Source organism: Rhincodon typus, chromosome 8 (genome assembly GCF_021869965.1).
Source record: "Rhincodon typus isolate 14 chromosome 8, sRhiTyp1.1, whole genome shotgun sequence".
NCBI classification, from domain to species: domain Eukaryota; kingdom Metazoa; phylum Chordata; class Chondrichthyes; order Orectolobiformes; family Rhincodontidae; genus Rhincodon; species Rhincodon typus.
Window position 1 is genome coordinate 93624251 of NC_063339.1, and position 8589 is coordinate 93632839.

Sequence of the window (8589 nt, forward strand, 5' to 3'; positions counted from 1 at the left end):
TATCCTCCACATCTCAGAATTCAGCAGTCATTCACCATTTAAGGAATATTCTGCTCTTGTTTCTGCTTCCTGCTAAAGTGAATGATTTCACATTTTCCTACATTATACGTCATGCAAGATATTTTGCCCATACTAATGTTTTGGGTTTCAGAAGCTGTAGGAAGGATAGAAAGGGAGGCAAAAGAAGTGAGGGAGTGGCTTTTTTTTTTATTGGGGAAAATATTGCAGCAACTAGAAAAGATATTTCTGAAAAAAAAAATGTCCAGTGAAAATATATGGGTTGAAATCAGAAATAAGAAAGGAATGATCATGTGTTGGGATTGTACTATGGGCCCATCAATAGTCAGGGGAAATTGAGGAACAAATACGTAGAGAGATCTCAGATATATGAAAGAATGAGAAGGTTGTGGGAATCGGTGATTTTAATTTTCTAAACATTGACTGGAACTGCTACAGTGTTAAAGGTGTGGATGGTGAATAATTTGTTAAAAGTGTTCAAGAATATTTTCTTTATCAATAAGTCAATGTTCCTATTAAAGAGAAAGAGAAAACTTGAGCTTCTCTTTGGTAATAAGGCACACTAAGTGACGGAAGTGACTGTACAGGAATACTTTGGGTCTGGTGATAATAATTCTGTTAGACTTAAAACAGTTATGGAAAAGGATAAGCCTTCTAGAAAAGGTAAAAGTATTTAATTGGAGTAAGGCCAATTTTAATGGTATGTGACAAGAACTTTCAAAAGTTGAATGGAGTGGACTGCAGGTAAAGGGTCATCTGATAAGTGGGAGGTTTTCAGAAGTGTGGTAACGAGAGTTCAGAATCATTATGTTCTTGTTCGAAAGAAAGGTAGGGCTGGTAGAATTAGACAACAATGGATGAAAAGGATATTCAGCTTTTAGTCAAGAATAAAAAACTCATCATCAATTAGATACAAACAACTGGGTTTAAATGAATCTTTTGAACAGTATAAACAGTGTACAGGCATTCTTAAGTGGGAGATCAGGAAGGCAGGAGGGGATATGAAATTGCCTTGATAAGGGGACGGATAATGCAAAGATATACTACAAGTGCTTAAGCAACTAGAGAGAGAGCATGGCTCTTTAAAGATTAAAGAGAGGTCATCTCGGCATTGAACCTCAGGAGATGACAGAAATATTAAAGAGATATCAATATTTTGAGTCAGTTTTTACGGTGGAGAAAGAAGTGGACGTTGGAAAATTCAGGGAAAGAAATAGTGTGTTTTGAAAACAGTTCACACAGACGTCTTCTAAAATATAAAGATGGATATCCTGTGGCACAGAAGATGGGGCAAGATTTTTAAATAAATATTTCTCCTCAGTGTTTAGTGAGGAGAGACTCATGGATGCTACGGAAATACGGGAAACAAGCGGGGATGTTTTGGACCACATACTTATTCTCAGAGAGGTGGTGTTTGCAGCCTTAAAAGCGCATTAAGATGGATAAATCCCCTGGGCCTGATCAAATCCATCCTCGGACATTGTGGGAGGCTCGGGAAGAAATTGCAGAGGCCTTTGTAGAGAGTTTTGCTTCAGCTTTAGCCACTGGTGAAGTTCCAGGAGACTGGATGGTGGCTAATGTTGTTCCATTGTTTAAAGAAAGGGAGCAAAGACATGCCAGGGAACTACAGGCCAGTGAGCCTGACAGCAGTGGGAGGCAAGTTATTGGAGCGGATACTGAGGGACAGGATCAACCAACATTTGGATAGTCAAGGTCCGATTCGGGATTGTCAGGATGGGTTTGTGCGCAGGAAGTCACATCTGACAAATCTTTCAGACTTTTTCTGGGAGGAAACCAAGAGCATTGGTGCGGGTACGGCAGTGATCTCATCTATGTGGACTTTAATAAGGCTTTTAACAAGGTCCTACACGCAGTCGAGTCATGCAGTTTAGGTCGCATGGGATTCAGGGAGAGCGAGTGAATTGTTTCGAAACTGGCTCAATAGTAGGAAGCAGGGGGTGATGGTTGAAGGTTACTTCTCAGACTGGAAGCCTGTGGCGTGCCACAGGGGTCAGTGCTGGGACCTTGTTATTTACATAAATCATCTGGATGTGTATACACAGGAATGATTAGTAAGTTTGTGGATGATACAAAATTAGTAGGTATTGAAAGGGGAAGATGATCAGAAATTACAAAGGGATCTCGATCAGTTGGGGAAGTAGGCCGAGGGTTGGCAAATGCAATTCAATACAGATAAGTGTGAGTGGTTTGACTTTCCAAAGTGCAACACATGTAGGACTTATACAGTAAATGGTAAGGTCCTGAGGATTGTTGTGGAATAGAGGGACCGAGGCGAACAAGTACATAGTTCATTGAAAGTGGTGTCACAGGTAACAAGGGTGGAGGAGAAGGCATTTAGCATGCTGGCCTTCATCGTTTGAGGCATTGAGTATAGGTGTTGGGACATTATGTTACAGGTGTATGAGTCATTGGTGAGGCTGCACTGGAATACTGTGTACGGTTAGTTAAACTGGGAAGTGTGCAAAGAAGATTTACTAGGATGTTACCAGGACTAGTAGGCCCAAATTGTAGGGACAGGTTGGTCAGGGTAGGACATTATTCCTTGGAATGTAGGAGAATGAGGGAGTGAGTTTATTGAGGTGTCTAAAATCATGAGGGGCAAAGATAGGATGAATGCATATCGGCTTTATCCCAGGGATGGGGAATTGAAAACGCAAGGTCATAGGTTTAAGGTGAAAGGGGAAAGATTTGAGAAGGACCTGAGGGGTAACTTCTTCATGCACAGAGTGGTGCATGTATGGAATGGGCTGCTAGAGAAAGTGGTTGAGGCTGGTGCAATAGCAGCATTTAAAATACATTTGGACAGATACATGGATGGGAAGGGTGGAGAGGGAAGTGGACCAAATCCAGAACTCACTTAATGGACACCATGGCCAGCATGGACCAGTTTGGGAAAAAGGCCTTTTTGCATGCTGTATTACTCTAGGACTCTAAATCTTACGACCTGTCCAGTGCATCCCATCGTGTTGTGGAAAGTTAAAGAGAAAATGTGGGGATGCTTGCACAAATATTGTATTATCTATACCTACGGGTGAGGTTACAGATGACTGAAGAGTGGCTAATGTTGTGCCTTCATTTAAGGGACGTAAGGAGAAGCCTGTGAACTATAGGCATGTAAGTCGGACTTTGATGGTGGATAAGTTGTTGGAGGCGATTGTGGAAGAAAGCATTTGGAGATGCAAGGAATGATTATGGATTTTCAGTATGGTTTTATGCAAGGGAAATAGTGTCTCACACATTTGATTGAGATTTTGATGAAGTAACCAAGACGATCGATGAGGGCAGAGCAGTAAATGTTGTTTACTTGGACTTTCGTAAAGCTCTTGACAAGGTTCCACAAGGTAGACGAATTAGTAAAGTTAGCTTACATGGGATCTAGGGTGAGCTTGCCAGTTGGATAAAAAATTTGCTTAATGTCACAAGACAGACAATGGCAGTGGAGGGTTGTTTTTTGGACTGGAGGCCTGGTGTTCAGCAACGACCAGTGGTGTTCTGCAGGGATTGGTATTAGGTCTACTTTTGTTTGACATTTATATAAATAATTTTGATGAGAATACACAAGGCATGGTTAATAACTTTGCGGATGACACCAAAATTGGTGGCATAGTGGACAGTGAAGAAGGTTAGCTAAGATTTCAAAGAGATCTTAATCAATTGGGTCTATGGGCTGAGGAGTGGCAGATGGAGGTTAATTTGAATAAATGTGAGGTACTGTACTGTACTAAAACAAACAAGGGATGCAGGACTTATACAATTAAAAGTAGACCCTTGGGTATTGTAGACCATAGAGACTTCAGATTTTAGTTACCAAATTCTTCGAAATTTGCGTCACATACAGACAGGGTGGTTGAGAAGGTGTTTAGTATGCTTACCTTCATTGCTCAGACCATTATGCAGAGAAGTTGGGACATCATGTTGAGGTCATACAGTCCGTTGGTAAGGCCTCTTCTGCAGGACTGTGTCCAATTCTGGTTGTCCTGTTATAGCAAGGATATTATTAAGCCGGAGAGAGTTCAAAGGTGGTTTACCGGGATGCTGCTGAGAATGGAGGGATTGAGTCATAAAGAGGGGCTGGGTCTCCTTTCACAGGAATGTAGCATGTTGAGGTTGACCTTATAGAGGTTTGTGAAATTCAGGTGTCCTTTCTCTGGTGTGGGGATTTCAAGACCGGGAAGCATATTTTTAATCAAATAGTATAACATTTATTGTCACACGGACTCACATGAGTACAGTGAAAAGTTTACAAGTTGCCACTTGTGGCACCATTTCAGGTACAAAGGTACCGAGGTACAACACTACCCAGGGCCCTACCATTAATTGTTTAAGTCCTGCCCTTGAGGAGTATAGAGAAGGTGAATAGCAGATGTCTCTTCCCTCGGGTGGGGGATTTCAAGACTAGGGGCATATTTTTTAAGGTGACAGGTGAAAGATTGAGAAAAGGCATGAGGGACAAGCTTTTTTTTTTGCAGAGTGTGGTTCTTGCATGGAATGAACTTCCAGAGGAAGTGGTGGATACAGGTACAGTTTACAACATTTAAAAGACTTTTGGATAATATGTAAATAAGAAATGTTCAGAGAGACATAGACAATGTGCAGGCAGATGGGACAACATTAGTTTCGGAACATGGTCAGCATGGACTGGTTGGACCAATGGGTCTGCTTCGACCAATGGGTCTGCTTCCATGCTGTCAGACTCTTTGACTCTGTAATTGAAACTAACAGAATATTGAGAGGACTGGATAGATGCACATGGAGATGTTTCAGCTAGCAGGAGAGACTCGAACTGGAGGGCACCGCTCTCAGCAAAGGGATCACCCTTTAGAACGGAGATGAAAAAGAATTTCTTCAGCCAGAGAGTGATGATTCTGTGGAACTCAGTGTCACAGAAGGTTGTGGGGGCCAAGTAATTGAGTGTACTTATGACAGAGATAAATAGGTTCTTGATTGGTAAGGGGATCAACAGGAGAAGGAAGGAGAATGGGTGTGAGAAACATATCAGTCACAATCAAATTGTGGAGCAGTCTTAGTGGGCCGAAATGCCTAATTCTGCTCCTCTGTCTTGTGCTCTTATGGTTATTATGGGTGACTTCAATCTGCATACAGGTTGAACAAATTGAATCAGCAACAATACCATAGAGGAGAAATTCCTGGGTTGTGTACGAGATGGTTTTCTAGATCAACATATTGAGTACCCAAAGAGAGGACAGACCATCCTCAATGGTGTATTGTGTCATGAGCAGGGGTGGGTTAGCTCAATTGGCTGGACAGCTGGTTTGTGACACAGAGGGACACCAGCAGCATGTACTCACTTTCTGTACCAGCTGAGGTCACCATGAAGGTCCCACCATCTTAACCTTGCCCACTGACTGAGGCACGGTAACCCTGAGGTTAAAGCACCATTCGTCGTCTCTCTATCTCTCTCTCACTCTCTCAAGAGACAGAACAGTCCGACGATCTTCTGGGACCACAGCAACTTTATTTCAAAATTTTAATTGTGTAATGAGAATGCCAATTAATCCAATCTAGCTGTGGAAAAGTGAAGACTTCTTCAATGGTAGAACTCTTCATGAAGATGGAGAGTGACAGAGATGATTCTGAGACTAGGGGCCAAAATCTAAAGAGAGGAAATTACAGTGTCATGAGGTGCATGCAGGCTCCAATAACTTGAGGAACTTAAGCTTTAAGGGGGTTGACAAATATTTAGAAAGCACTCGGAGGAACTGCAACTGTTGTTCATTCCTGTCTGGCACAAAATAAAACGGGAAAGGCGATCCTGCCATAGTTAACAAGGGATATTAGGGACAGTACCGGATCCAAGGAAGAAGCGTAAAAATTGGCTAAGAAGAGCAGCAGACCTGAAGACTGGGAGCAGATCAGATTTTAGCAAAAGAGGACTAAGGGATTGGTTAAGAAGGGGAAAATAAAGTCTCAGGGTAAGCTTGTAGGAAACATACAAACTAATTGCAAAAGCTCCAAAAGGGATATGAAGAGAGGAAAAAAAAATAATGAAAACAAGTCCCTTACGATCAGAAACAGGGGAAGTTATCATGTGGAATAAAGTGATGGACGGACCACTTAACTACATATTTTGGCTCTGTCATCACAAATGATGACATAAATAATATCACTAAAATGCTGGAGATCACATGACAGGAAGGAAGTGAGGAAATCAGTATTAATAGGGAAATAATGTTGGGGAAATTGATGGGATTAAAAGCCAACAAATCCCAGCACCTCATAATATACGCCCCAGAGTAGTTAACAAAGTGGCAGGAGAGATAGTGGATGCATTCTGAAACTAGGGGCTTGAATCTAAATTGAGGAAATTAATGGTCATCTTTCATAATGCTATAGACTCTGGAACAGTTCCCATGGATTGGAGGGGAGCTAATGTAAGCCCACTATGTAAAAAAGGAGGTAGAGAGAAAACATGGACTTATAGACTGGTTAGCCCAACACTGGAAAACAGTAACAGGATTAGACAAAGTCAGAGTCAGTCAGCTTGGATTCAGAAAAGGGAAATGAGAAACAAGAACTGAGACCTGTTTGTCCTTGGACACAAGTCACTCAAAGTAAGCATGCAGGTAGAGGCAGGAAACGAAGGCAGCAAATGCTAGGTTGGCCTTCTTAGCGAGACGATTTGAGAACAGAAACAGGGATGACTTGCTGAAATTGTACAAGATCTTAGTTGGACCACACCTGGAGCCTTGCGTGCAGTTTTGGAATACTTACGTGACTAAGGATGTTCTGGCTATGGAGGCTGTCCAATTAAGGTTTACCAGACCGATTCCTGGGATGGCAGGACCGACGTATTATGACAGAATAGATCAGACAGGATGAAATTCACTGGGGTTTAGAAGAACATGAAAAGATCTCACAGAAACCAATAAAATTCTAATAGGACTAACAAGTTAAATACAGGAAGGAGGTTGATGAGGGAGTGCAGAACCAGGGAGTCACGGTTTAAGGATATAGATATAGAGTATGCTGCTTAGGACTGAGATGATGGAAAATTTCTTTTCTGAGACTGGTGAGCTTGTGGAATGTTCTTCCACAGAAAGCAGTTAAAGCGAAAACATTGGATGTTTCCAAGAGGAACATAGCTATAGTTCTGAGGGCTAAAGCGATCAAAAGATGTGGGTCTAAAGTGGGAAAAGGCTATTGGTTGAAAGATCAGCCATGATCATACTGAATGGGGGAGCAGGATCAAATGACACAATTGCCATCAACAAATGGTCAGGCAATGTTAAGCTGTAAAAACCTCATTTAAGAGAGTCAATGGAAGTAACAACAAAATACCTAAGACAGTTACACATGTTGTAGGAGACAGAGCAGGTTAGACAATGACAGAGAGTTGATCAGGGAGAGCACAGATGAACCAGCACAATGGATGGTGCTATAAAGGAGTTTTTGACACCAGTCACATAACGAGGGGGTGACAAAATGAGTCGCATTAGTCCCAGAGTCAGATAACTGAGAAGAGCATGAGAAGGTGAATTGTGTAGATTACTGGTTAAAAACATTGAAATAATTTCATTGTGTTCAACTTTAAAATCAAATGCTGGAGTCTGCAGCTCAAAAGATATCAGAAGCATTGGGATCAGAGGAAACCCACAGTTCAGGAAATAGCTGGGAATCAGGGTGATGACACTGGGCAATTGCTCGTGTGAGATAACGTCACCGACTTGAACAGATGCTTGGCCTGCTGTGTTCATCCAGCCCTGCACCTTGTTGTCTCGGATTCTCCAGCAACTGCAGTTCCTACTATCTCTGAACAGAGAGCATTTGAGTCTGCACAAACAGGTGATCTCGACAAAGGATGCGAGGGTCTGAGGAGAGATTTGAAAGGAGATGAATCAGAATGGCTCAAGAATAGAAAGACATGAGTTGTAAGGTCAGGTTGGGGAAACTGAAGTTCTGCACAGAGCAAAGGTGATTGAGGTAAAGTGTCGAGGTTTATAATAGGTTTAAATAAGGCAGACAAAGACTGCTGTTCCTCTTCACCAACAGTAAAACTGAGAGAGACACAGATTTAATACTAGGCAATAGTTACTGGGAGATATAAGGAAAGAATTTTGTAACTTTTATCTTGCTCAATACTCACATCAAAAGGCCAATAGTATCCAGTGCTGAATGAATAATGAATAAAGTGGCACACTCAGATCTTGGTATGTTATGTGGTTTGAGTTTGCACTCTGTAAATCCTCTTCTAACATGCTGTAAAATAAGTTCACAAAAGCCATCTCAGTCAGTCCAGGACAGAATTTCAGAAGAGACAAATATTTCTGTTATTTAGAGTATGCTGTGTGGAAATTGTCCCCTCCTCACTCCCTACAAAAGCAGTTTATAAACTCCATCCCTTTCAGTCCAGCAGAGACATTCACAACATTCTTTATCCTGGACAACAAGGTGCAGGGCTGGACGAACACAGCAGGCCAAGCAGCATCATAGGAGCAGAGAGGCTGATGTTTCGGGCCTAGACCCTTCATCAGAAAAGGGGGAGGGGAAGGGGGTTCCGAAATAAATAGGGAGAGAGTGGGAGGCGGATAG